Here is a 13,238-nt window from a genome sequence, read left to right as displayed (position 1 = left end):
GAAGGGAGTCGAACCCACAACCTTTGAATAACTACAACCAACTAGAAGTCCAATGCGCTATCCATTGCGCCACAGAGCCCCTGCAGATTTGGCGCTTGGTTCGACTGTAGCACTTGTAGAATACATAGAGTGGCAAAGGAGTGTCAGAAATTTACAATAGTTCTCCCAAATGCAAAAACTGCTATATCTGAGTCTTCCTCTTGCTGATATTTGGTGCAAGTCCTATTTTAAGTATGCGCATTTAGTGACATAATTTGTAGTACACAATTAAGGACTGTAGGGAGACATTTTTTTATGATGTTTTAGAATACATACCCGTCAATCTGAGCAAGGCTAGTTGAGTAGAGACAAAAGTGTTTTCATAACACCAATTACTGTTTTAAAGGAATCTGAAATTACATTGTAACTTAAGATCTAACTTTGAAAGGAACTTTCCTGTCAACAACCGATCATTATATTGTTTATTTAGTATAAGGATGTCCAATCTCCAATAATATTGTTATGAATAGTTGAATGTAAATCCTAAATATTTGCATTTAAAACTAAGGAACGACTCTGGTGGGACTCGAACCCTCAACCCTTGAATAACTACAACCAACTAGAAGTCCAATGCACTATCCATTGCGCCACAGAGCCACTGGCGGTTTTAGTGCTTGGTTCGACTGTAGCACTTGTAGAATACATAGAGTGGCAAAGGAGTATCAGATATTTACAATAGTTCTCCCAAATGCAAAAACAGCTATATCTGAGTCTTCCTCTTGCTGATATTTGGTGCAAGTCCTATTTTAAGTATGCGGATTTAGTGACATAATTTGTGGTACACAATTAATGACTGTAGGGAGACATTTTTTTATGATGTTTTAGAATACATACCCCTCAATCTGAGCAAGGCTAGTTGAGTAGAGATAAAAGTGTTTTCAAAACACCAATTACTGGTTTAAAGGAATCTGAAATTACATTGTAACTTGCGATCTAACTTTGAAAGGAACTTTCCAGTCAACAACCGATCATTATATTGTTTATGTAGTATAAGGATGTCCAATCTCCAATCATATTGTTATGAAAAGTTGAATGTAAATCCTAAATATTTGCATTTAAACCTAAAAAACGACTCTGGTGGGACTTGAAGCCACAACCTTTGAATAACTACAACCAACTAGAAGTCCAATGCGCTATCAATTGAGCCCCAGAGCCCCTGGCAGTTTTCGAGGTTGGTTCGACTGTAGCACTTGTAGAATACATAGAGTGGCAAAAGAGTGTCAGATATTTACAATAGTTCTCCCAAATGCAAAAACAGCTATATCTGAGTCTTCCTCTTGCTGATATTTGGTGCAAGTCCTATTTTAAGTATGCGGATTTAGTGACATAATTTGTGGTACACAATTAAGGAATGTAGGGAGACATTTTTTTATGATGTTTTAGAATACATACCACTCAATCTGAGCAAGGCTAGTTGAGAAGAGACAAAAGTGTTTTCAAAACACCAATTACTGGTTTAAAGAAATCTGAAATTACTTTGTAACTTGTAATTTAACTTTGAAAGGGACTTTCCAGTTAATAACCGATCATTATATTGTTTATGTATTATAAGGATGTCCAATCTCCAATCATATTGTTATGAAAAGTTGAAATAATCTTAAATATTTGCATTTAAAACTAAAGAATGACTCTGGTTTGACTCGAACCCACAACCTTTGAATAACTACAACCAACTATAAGTCCAATGCACTATCCATTGCGCCACAGAGCCACTGGCTGTTTTCGAGCTTGGTTCGACTGTAGCACTTGTAGAATACATAGAGTGGCAAAGGAGTGTCAGATATTTACAATAGTTCTCCCAAATGCAAAAACAGCTATATCTGAGTCTTCCTCTTGCTGATATTTGGTGCAAGTCCTATTTTAAGTATGCGGATTTAGTGACATAATTTGTGGTACACAATTAATGACTGTAGGGAGACATTTTTTTATGATGTTTTAGAATACATACCCCTCAATCTGAGCAAGGCTAGTTGAGTAGAGACAAAAGTGTTTTCAAAACACCAATTACTGGTTTAAAGGAATCTGAAATTACATTGTAACTTGTGATCTAACTTTGAAAGGGACTTTCCAGTCAAAAAGCGATCATTATATTGTTTATGTAGTATAAGAATCTCCAATCTCCAATCATATTGTTATAAAAAGTTGAATGTAAATCCTAAATATTTGCATTTAAAATTAAAGAATGAATCTGGTGGTACTCGAGCCCACAACTTTTGAATAACTACAACCAACTAGAAGTCTACTGCGCTTTCCATTGCACCACAGCGCCCCTGGCAGCTTTAGCGCTTGGTTCGACTGTAGCACTTGTAGAATGCATAGAGTGGCAAAGGAGTGTCAGATATTTACAATAGTTCTCCCAAATGCAAAAACAGCTATATCTGAGTCTTCCTCTTGCTGATATTTGGTGCAAGTCTTATTTTAAGTATGCGATTTAGTGACATAATTTGTGGTACACAATTAAGGACTGTAGGGAGACATTTTTTTATGATGTTTTAGAATACATACCACTCAATCTGAGCAAGGCTAGTTGAGAAGAGACAAAAGTGTTTTCAAAACACCAATTACTGGTTTAAAGAAATCTGAAATTACTTTGTAACTTGTAATTTAACTTTGAAAGGGACTTTCCAGTTAATAACCGATCATTATATTGTTTATGTATTATAAGGATGTCCAATCTCCAATCATATTGTTATGAAAAGTTGAATGTAAATCTTAAATATTTGCATTTAAAACTAAAGAATGACTCTGGTTTGACTCGAACCCACAACCTTTGAATAACTACAACCAACTATAAGTCCAATGCACTATCCATTGCGCCACAGAGCCACTGGCTGTTTTTGAGCTTGGTTCGACTGTAGCACTTGTAGAATACATAGAGTGGCAAAGGAGTGTCAGATATTTACAATAGTTCTCCCAAATGCAAAAACAGCTATATCTGAGTCTTCCTCTTGCTGATATTTGGTGCAAGTCCTATTTTAAGTATGCGGATTTAGTGACATAATTTGTGGTACACAATTAATGACTGTAGGGAGACATTTTTTTATGATGTTTTAGAATACATACCCCTCAATCTGAGCAAGGCTAGTTGAGTAGAGACAAAAGTGTTTTCAAAACACCAATTACTGGTTTAAAGGAATCTGAAATTACATTGTAACTTGTGATCTAACTTTGAAAGGGACTTTCCAGTCAAAAAGCGATCATTATATTGTTTATGTAGTATAAGAATCTCCAATCTCCAATCATATTGTTATAAAAAGTTGAATGTAAATCCTAAATATTTGCATTTAAAATTAAAGAATGAATCTGGTGGTACTCGAGCCCACAACTTTTGAATAACTACAACCAACTAGAAGTCTACCGCGCTTTCCATTGCACCACAGCGCCCCTGCCAGCTTTAGCGCTTGGTTCGACTGTAGCACTTGTAGAATACATAGAGTGGCAAAGGAGTGTCAGATATTTACAATAGTTCTCCCAAATGCAAAAACAACTATATCTGAGTCTTCCTCTTGCTGATATTTGGTGCAAGTCTTATTTTAAGTATGCGATTTAGTGACATAATTTGTGGTACACAATTAAGGACTGTAGGGAGACATTTTTTTATGATGTTTTAGAATACATACCACTCAATCTGAGCAAGGCTAGTTGAGAAGAGACAAAAGTGTTTTCAAAACACCAATTACTGGTTTAAAGAAATCTGAAATTACTTTGTAACTTGTAATTTAACTTTGAAAGGGACTTTCCAGTTAATAACCGATCATTATATTGTTTATGTATTATAAGGATGTCCAATCTCCAATCATATTGTTATGAAAAGTTGAATGTAAATCTTAAATATTTGCATTTAAAACTAAAGAACGACTCTGGTTTGACTCGAACCCAAAACCTTTGAATAACTACAACCAACTATAAGTCCAATGCACTATCCATTGCGCCACAGAGCCACTGGCTGTTTTCGAGCTTGGTTCGACTGTAGCACTTGTAGAATACATAGAGTGGCAAAGGAGTGTCAGATATTTACAATAGTTCTCCCAAATGCAAAAACAGCTATATCTGAGTCTTCCTCTTGCTGATATTTGGTGCAAGTCCTATTTTAAGTATGCAGATTTAGTGACATAATTTGTGGTACACAATTAATGACTGTAGGGAGACATTTTTTTATGATGTTTTAGAATACATACCCCTCAATCTGAGCAAGGCTAGTTGAGTAGAGACAAAAGTGTTTTCAAAACACCAATTACTGGTTTAAAGGAATCTGAAATTACATTGTAACTTGTGATCTAACTTTGAAAGGGACTTTCCAGTCAAAAAGCGATCATTATATTGTTTATGTAGTATAAGAATCTCCAATCTCCAATCATATTGTTATAAAAAGTTGAATGTAAATCCTAAATATTTGCATTTAAAATTAAAGAATGAATCTGGTGGTACTCGAGCCCACAACTTTTGAATAACTACAACCAACTAGAAGTCTACCGCGCTTTCCATTGCACCACAGCGCGCCTGGCAGCTTTAGCGCTTGGTTCGACTGTAGCACTTGTAGAATACATAGAGTGGCAAAGGAGTGTCAGATATTTACAATAGTTCTCCCAAATGCAAAAACAGCTATATCTGAGTCTTCCTCTTGCTGATATTTGGTGCAAGTCTTATTTTAAGTATGCGATTTAGTGACATAATTTGTGGTACACAATTAAGGACTGTAGGGAGACATTTTTTTATGATGTTTTAGAATACATACCACTCAATCTGAGCAAGGCTAGTTGAGAAGAGACAAAAGTGTTTTCAAAACACCAATTACTGGTTTAAAGGAATCTGAAATTACATTGTAACTTGTAATCTAACTTTGAAAGGGACTTTCCAGTTAATAACCAATCATTATATTGTTTATGTAGTATAAGGATGTCCAATCTCCAATCATATTGTTATGAAAAGTGGAATGTAAATCCTAAATATTTGCATTTAAAACTAAAGAACGACTCTGGTGGGACTTGAACCCACAACCTTTGAATAACTACAACCAACTAGAAGTCCAATGCGCTATCCATTGCGCCACAGAGCCACTGGTGGTTTTAGAGCTTGGTTCGACTGTTGCACTTGTAGATTACATAGAGTGGCAAAGGAGTGTCAGATATTTACAATAGTTCTCCCAAATGCAAAAACAGCTATATCTGAGTCTTCCTCTTGCTGATATTTGGTGCAAGTCCTATTTTAAGTATGCGGATATAGTGACTTAATTTGTGGTACACAATTAATGACTGTAGGGAGACATTTTTTTATGATGTTTTAGAATACATACCCCTCAATCTGAGCAAGGCTAGTTGAGTAGAGATAAAAGTGTTTTCAAAACACCAATTACTGGTTTAAATTAATCTGAAATTACCTTGTAACTTGTGATTTAACTTTGAAAGGAACTTTCCAGTCAACAACCGATCATTATATTGTTTATGTAGTATAAGGATGTCCAATCTCAAATCATATTGTTATGAAAAGTTGAATGTAAATCCTAAATATTTGCATTTAAAACTAAAGAACAACTCTGGTGGGACTTGAAGCCACAACCTTTGAATAACTACAACCAACTAGAAGTCCAATGCGCTATCAATTGAGCCACAGAGCCCCTGGCTGTTTTTGCGCTTGGTTCGACTGTAGCACTTGTAGAATACATAGAGTGGCAAAGGAGTGTCAGATATTTACAATAGTTCTCCCAAATGCAAAAACAGCTATATCTGAGTCTTCCTCTTGCTGATATTTGGTGCAAGTCCTATTTTAAGTATGCGGATTTAGTGACATAATTTGTGGTACACAATTAATGACTGTAGGGAGACATTTTTTTATGATGTTTTAGAATACATACCCCTCAATCTGAGCAAGGCTAGTTGAGTAGAGACAAAAGTGTTTTCAAAACACCAATTACTGGTTTAAAGGAATCTGAAATTACATTGTAACTTGTGATCTAACTTTGAAAGGGACTTTCCAGTCAAAAAGCGATCATTATATTTTTTATGTAGTATAAGAATCTCCAATTTCCAATCATATTGTTATAAAAAGTTGAATGTAAATCCTAAATATTTGCATTTAAAATTAAAGAATTAATCTGGTGGGACTCGAGCCCACAACTTTTGAATAACTACAACCAACTTGAAGTCTACCGCACTTTCCATTGCACCACAGTGCCCCTGGCAGCTTTCGCGCTTGGTTCTACTGTAGCACTTGTAGAATACATAGAGTGGCAAAGGAGTGTCAGATATTTACAATAGTTCTCCCAAATGCAAAAACAGCTATATCTGAGTCTTCCTCTTGCTGATATTTGGTGCAAGTCCTATTTTAAGTATGCGGATTTAGTGTCATAATTTGTGGTACACAATTAAGGACTGTAGGGAGACATTTTTTTATGATGTTTTAGAATACATACCACTCAATCTGAGAAAGGCTAGTTGAGTAGAGATAAAAGTGTTTTCAAAACACCAATTACTGGTTTTAAGGAATCTGAAATTACATTGTAACTTGTGATCTAACTTTGAAAGGAACTTTCCAGTCAACAACCGATCATTATATTGTTTATGTAGTATAAGGATGTCCAATCTCCAATCATATTGTTATGAAAAGTGGAATGTAGTTCCTAAATATTTGCATTTAAAACTAAAGAACGACTCTGGTGGGACTTGAACCCACAACCTTTGAATAACTACAACCAACTAGAAGTCTAACGCGCTTTCCATTGCACCACAGCGCCCCTGGCAGCTTTAGCGCTTGGTTCGACTGTAGCACTTGTAGAATACATAGAGTGGCAAAGGAGTGTCAGATATTTACAATAGTTCTCCCAAATGCAAAAACAGCTAAATCTGAGTCTTCCTCTTGCTGATATTTGGTGCAAGTCCTATTTTAAGAAAGCGGATTTAGTGACATAATTTGTGGTACACAATTAATGACAGTAGAGAGACATTTTTTTATGATGTTTTAGAATACATACCCCTCAATCTGAGCAAGGCTAGTTGAGTAGAGACAAAAGTGTTTTCAAAACACCAATTCCTGATTTAAAGGAATCTGAAATTACATTGTAACTTGTGATCTAACTTTGAAAGGGACTTTCCTGTCAAAAAGCGATCATTATATTGTTTAGGTAGTATATAGATATCCAATCTCCTATCATATTGTTATGAAAAGTTGAAAGTAAATCTTAAATATTTGCATTTGAAACTATAGACTGTCTCTGGTGGGATTCGAACCCACAACCTTTGAATAACTACAACCAACTAGAAGTCCAATGCGCTATTCATTGCGCCACAGAGCCACTTGCAGTTTTTGTGCTTGGTTCGACTGTAGCACTTGTAGAATATATAGAGTGGCAAAGGAGTGTCAGATATTTACAATAGTTCTCCCAAATGCAAAAACAGCTATATCTGAGTCTTCCTCTTGCTGATATTTGGTGCAAGTCCTATTTTAAGTATGCGGATTTAGTGACATAATTTGTGGTACACAATTAATGACTGTAGGGAGACATTTTTTTATGATGTTTTAGAATACATACCCCTCAATCTGAGCAAGGCTAGTTGAGTAGAGACAAAAGTGTTATCAAAACACCAATTACTGGTTTAAAGGAATCTGAAATTACATTGTAACTTGTGATCTAACTTTGAAAGGGACTTTCCAGTCAAAAAGCGATCATTATATTGTTTATGTAGTATAAGAATCTCCAATCTCCAATCATATTGTTATAAAAAGATGAATGTAAATCCTAAATATTTGCATTTAAAATTAAAGAATGAATCTGGAGGGACTCGAGCCCACAACTTTTGAATAACCACAACCAACTAGAAGTCTAACGCGCTTTCCATTGCACCACAGCGCCCCTGGCAGCTTTAGCGCTTGGTTCGACTCTAGCAATTGTAGAATACATATAGTGGCAAAGGAGTGTCAGATATTTACAATAGTTCTCCAAAATGCAAAAACAGCTATATCTGAGTCTTCCTCTTGCTGATATTTGGTGCAAGTCCTATTTTAAGTATGCGGATTTAGTGATATAATTTGATAATTTGTGGTACACAATTAAGGACTGTAGGGAGACATTTTTTCATGATGTTTTAGAATACATACCCCTCAATCTGAGCAAGGCTAGTTGAGCAGAGACAAAAATGTTTTCAAAACACCAATTACTGGTTTAAAGGAATCTGAAATTACATTGTAACTTGTGATCTAACTTTGAAAGGGACTTTCCAGTCAAAAACCGATCATTATATTGTTTATGTAGTACTGGTTGAGTCTCCCATATCCAAAATGCTTGGTACCAGGGGTATTTTGGATAATGGAATATTCCGTATTTTGGAATAATTGCATATCATAATGAAATATCTTGGGAATGGGACCCCAATATACACACAGAATGCATATATGTGTTATATGCACCTTATACTCACAGCCTGCAGCTCATTTTATACAATATTTTCAATAATTTTGTGGCTCAAGCAATGTTTGTGTACATACATGAAATAAACTAATGTTGCATTTACACCCTATACACACAACCTGAAGGTAATTTTATACCATATTTTTAATAATTTGTGCCTTAGACAAAGTTTTTGTACATTGAACCATCAAAAATCAAAGGTTTTATTATCTCAGTCAAGCCGAAATTATTCCGTAATTCGGAATATTCCGTATTTCGGAATATTTGGATATGGGAGACTGAACCTGTATAAGGATGTCCAATCTCCAATCATATTGTTATGAAAAGTTGAATGTAAATCTTAAATATTTGCATTTAAAACTAAAGAACAACTCTGATGGGAGTCGAACCCACAACCTTTGAATAACTACAACCAACTAGAAGGCCAAAGCGCTATCCATTGCGCCACAGAGCCCCTGCAGATTTGCCGCTTGGTTCGACAGTAGCACTTGTAGAATACATAGAGTGGCAAAGGAGTGTCAGAAATTTACAATAGTTCTCCCAAATGCAAACACTGCTATATCTGAGTCTTCCTCTTGCTGATATTTGGTGCAAGTCCTATTTTAAGTATGCGCATTTAGTGACATAATTTGTAGTACACAATTAAGGACTGTAGGGAGACATTTTTTTATGATGTTTTAGAATACATACCCCTCAATCTGAGCAAGGCTAGTTGAGTAGAGACAAAAGTGTTTTCAAAACACCAATTACTGTTTTAAAGGAATATGAAATTACATTGTAACTTGTGATCTAACTTTGAAAGGAACTTTCCTGTCAACAACCGATCATTATATTGTTTATTTAGTATAAGGATGTCCAATCTCCAATAATATTGTTATGAATAGTTGAATGTAAATCCTAAATATTTGCATTTAAAACTAAAGAACGACTCTGTTGGGACTAGAACCCACAACCTTTGAATAACTACAACCAACTAAAAGTCCAATGCACTATCCATTGCACCACAGAGCCACCGGCGGTTTTAGCGCTTGGTTCGACTGTAGCACTTGTAGAATACATAGAATGGCAAAGGAGTGTCAGATATTTACAATAGTTCTCCCAAATGCAAAAACAGCTATATCTGAGTCTTCCTCTTGCTGATATTTGGTGCAAGTCCTATTTTAAGTACGCGGATATAGTGACTTAATTTGTGGTACACAATTAATGACTGTAGGGAGACATTTTTTTATGATGTTTTAGAATACATACCCCTCAATCTGAGCAAGGCTAGTTGAGTAGAGATAAAAGTGTTTTCAAAACACCAATTACTGGTTTAAATTAATCTGAAATTACCTTGTAACTTGTGATCTAACTTTGAAAGGAACTTTCCAGTCAACAACCGATCATTATATTGTTTATGTAGTATAAGGATGTCCAATCTCCAATCATATTGTTATGAAAAGTTGAATGTAAATCCTAAATATTTGCATTTAAAACTAAAGAACATCTCTGGTGGGACTTGAAGCCACAACATTTGAATAACTACAACCAACTAGAAGTCCAATGCGCTATCAATTGAGCCACAGAGCCCCTGGCTGTTTTTGCGCTTGGTTTGACTGTAGCACTTGTAGAATACATAGAGTGGCAAAGGAGTGTCAGATATTTACAATAGTTCTCCCAAATGCAAAAACAGCTATATCTGAGTCTTCCTCTTGCTGATATTTGGTGCAAGTCCTATTTTAAGTATGCGGATTTAGTGACATAATTTGTGGTACACAATTAATGACTGTAGGGAGACATTTTTTTATGATGTTTTAGAATACATACCCCTCAATCTGAGCAAGGCTAGTTGAGTAGAGACAAAAGTGTTTTCAAAACACCAATTACTGGTTTAAAGGAATCTGAATTTACTTTGTAACTTGTGATCTAACTTTGAAAGGGACTTTCCAGTCAAAAAGCGATCATTATATTTTTTATGTAGTATAAGAATCTCCAATCTCCAATCATATTGTTATAAAAAGTTGAATGTAAATCCTAAATATTTGCATTTAAAATTAAAGAATGAATCTGGTGGGACTCGAGCCCACAACTTTTGTATACCTACAACCAACTTGAAGTCGACCGCACTTTCCATTGCACCACAGTGCCCCTGGCAGCTTTCGCGCTTGGTTCGACTGTAGCACTTGTAGAATACATAGAGTGGCAAAGGAGTGTCAGATATTTACAATAGTTCTCCCAAATGCAAAAACAGCTATATCTGAGTCTTCCTCTTGCTGATATTTGGTGCAAGTCCTATTTTAAGAAAGCGGATTTAGTGACATAATTTGTGGTACACAATTAATGACAGTAGGGAGACATTTTTTTATGAAGTTTTAGAATACATACCCCTCAATCTGAGCAAGGCTAGTTGAGTAGAGACAAAAGTGTTTTCAAAACACCAATTACTGATTTAAAGGAATCTGAAATTACATTGTAACTTGTAATCTAACTTTGAAAGGGACTTTCCAGTTAATAACCGATCATTATATTGTTTATGTAGTATAAGGATGTCTAATCTCCAATCATATTATTATGAAAAGTTGAATGTAAATCCTAAATATTTGCATTTAAAACTAAAGAACGACTCTGGTGGGACTCGAACCAACAACCTTTGAATAACTACAACTAACTAGAAGTCCAATGCGCTATCCATTGCGCCACAGAGCCACTGGCGGTTTTAGCGCTTGGTTCGACTGTAGCACTTGTAGAATACATAGAGTGGCAAAGGAGTGTCAGATATTTACAATAGTTCTCACAAATGCAAAAACAGCTATATCTGAGTCTTCCTCTTGCTGATATTTGGTGCAAGTCCTATTTTAAGTATGCGGATTTAGTGACATAATTTGTGGTACACAATTAAGGACTGTAGGGAGACATTTTTCTATGATGTTTTAGAATACATACCACTCAATCTGAGAAAGGCAAGTTGAGTAGAGATAAAAGTGTTTTCAAAACACCAATTACTGGTTTTAAGGAATCTGAAATTACATTGTAACTTGTGATCTAATTTTGAAAGGAACTTTCCAGTCAACAACCGATCATTATATTGTTTATGTAGTATAAGGTTGTCCAATCTCCAATCATATTGTTATGAAAAGTTGAATGTAAATCCTAAATATTTGCATTTAAAATTAAAGAATGAATCTGGTGGGACTCGAGCCCTCAACTTTTGAATAACTACAACCAACTAGAAGTCTAACGCGCTTTCCATTGCACCACAGCGCCCTGGCAGCTTTAGCGCTTGGTTCGACTGTAGCACTTGTAGAATACATAGAGTGGCAAAGGAGTGTCAGATATTTACAATAGTTCTCCCAAATGCAAAAACAGCTATATCTGAGTCTTCCTCTTGCTGATATTTGGTGCAAGTCCTATTTTAAGTATGCGGATTTAGTGACATAATTTGTGGTACACAATTAAGGACTGTAGGGAGACATTTTTTTATGATGTTTTAGAATACATACCACTCAATCTGAGAAAGGCAAGTTGAGTAGAGATAAAAGTGTTTTCAAAACACCAATTACTGGTTTTAAGGAATCTGAAATTACATTGTAACTTGTGATCTAACTTTGAAAGGAACTTTCCAGTCAACAACCGATCATTATATTGTTTATGTAGTATAAGGATGTCCAATCTCCTATCATATTGTTATGAAAAGTTGAATGTAATTCCTAAATATTTGAATTTAAAAACTAATGAACAACTCTGGTGGGTCTCGAACCCACAACCCTTAAATAACTACAACCAACTAGAAGTCCTATGCACTATAAATTGTGCCACAGAACCCCTGGAGAATTTAGCTCTTGGTTCGACTGTAGCACTTGTAGAATACATAGAGTGGCAAAAGAGTGTCAGATATTTACAATAGTTCTCCCAAATGCAAAAACAGCAATATCTGAGTCTTCCTCTTGCTGATATTTGGTGCAAGTCTTATTTTAAGTATGCGGATTTAGTGACATAATTTGTGGTACACAATTAAGGACAGTAGGGAGACATCTTTTTATGATGTTTTAGAATACATACCACTCAATCTGAGCAAGGCTAGTTGAGAAGAGACAAAAGTGTTTTCAAAACACCAATTACTGATTTAAAGGAATCTGAAATTACATTGTAACTTGTAATCTAACTTTGAAAGGGACTTTCCAGTCATTAACCGATCATTATATTGTTTATGTAGTATAAGGATGTCCAATCTCCAATCATATTGTTATGAAAAGTTGAATGTAGTTCCTAAATATTTGCATTTAAAGCTAAAGAATGACTCTGGTGGGACTTGAACCCACAACCTTTGAATAACTACAACCAACAAGAAGTCCAATGCGCTATCCATTGCGCCACAAAGCCACTGGTGGCTTTAGAGCTTGGTTCGACTGTAGCACTTGTAGAATACATAGAGTGGCAAAGGAGTGTCAGATATTTACAATAGTTCTCCCAAATGCAAAAACAGCTATATCTGAGTCTTCCTCTTGCTGATATTTGGTGCAAGTCCTATTTTAAGAAAGCGGATTTAGTGACATAATTTGTGGTACACAATTAATGACAGTAGGGAGACATTTTTTTATGATGTTTTAGAATACATACCCCTCAATCTGAGCAAGGCAAGTTGAGTAGAGACAAAAGTGTTTTCAAAACACCAATTACTGATTTAAAGGAATCTGAAATTACATTGTAACTTGTAATCTAACTTTGAAAGGGACTTTCCAGTCAACAACCGATCATTATATTGTTTATGTAGTATAAGGATGTCCAATCTCCAATCATATTGTTATGAAAAGTTGAATGT

The 13,238-nt window shown here is 35.3% G+C and overlaps 4 non-coding genes across 4 annotated transcripts; all 4 read right to left on the bottom strand.

The window, feature by feature from the left end:
- Nucleotides 1-5,009: 5,009 nt before the first annotated feature.
- TRNAR-UCU (transfer RNA arginine (anticodon UCU)) lies at nucleotides 5,010-5,095 on the bottom strand. The gene is given in 2 exon segments: nucleotides 5,010-5,045; nucleotides 5,059-5,095. It is a non-coding gene; the product is annotated as a tRNA-Arg (tRNA).
- Nucleotides 5,096-7,241: 2,146 nt separating this feature from the next.
- On the bottom strand, nucleotides 7,242-7,327 carry TRNAR-UCU (transfer RNA arginine (anticodon UCU)). The gene is given in 2 exon segments: nucleotides 7,242-7,277; nucleotides 7,291-7,327. It is a non-coding gene; the product is annotated as a tRNA-Arg (tRNA).
- A 3,712-nt stretch (nucleotides 7,328-11,039) lies between these two features.
- On the bottom strand, nucleotides 11,040-11,125 carry TRNAR-UCU (transfer RNA arginine (anticodon UCU)). The gene is given in 2 exon segments: nucleotides 11,040-11,075; nucleotides 11,089-11,125. It is a non-coding gene; the product is annotated as a tRNA-Arg (tRNA).
- A 1,588-nt stretch (nucleotides 11,126-12,713) lies between these two features.
- TRNAR-UCU (transfer RNA arginine (anticodon UCU)) lies at nucleotides 12,714-12,799 on the bottom strand. The gene is given in 2 exon segments: nucleotides 12,714-12,749; nucleotides 12,763-12,799. It is a non-coding gene; the product is annotated as a tRNA-Arg (tRNA).
- Between the last annotated feature and the right edge of the window lie 439 nt (nucleotides 12,800-13,238).

Source organism: Taudactylus pleione, unplaced genomic scaffold (assembly GCF_031769625.1).
Source record: "Taudactylus pleione unplaced genomic scaffold, aTauple2 ptg000070l, whole genome shotgun sequence".
Lineage (NCBI taxonomy): Eukaryota > Metazoa > Chordata > Amphibia > Anura > Myobatrachidae > Taudactylus > Taudactylus pleione.
This window is presented reverse-complemented; position numbering and strand designations above follow the sequence as displayed.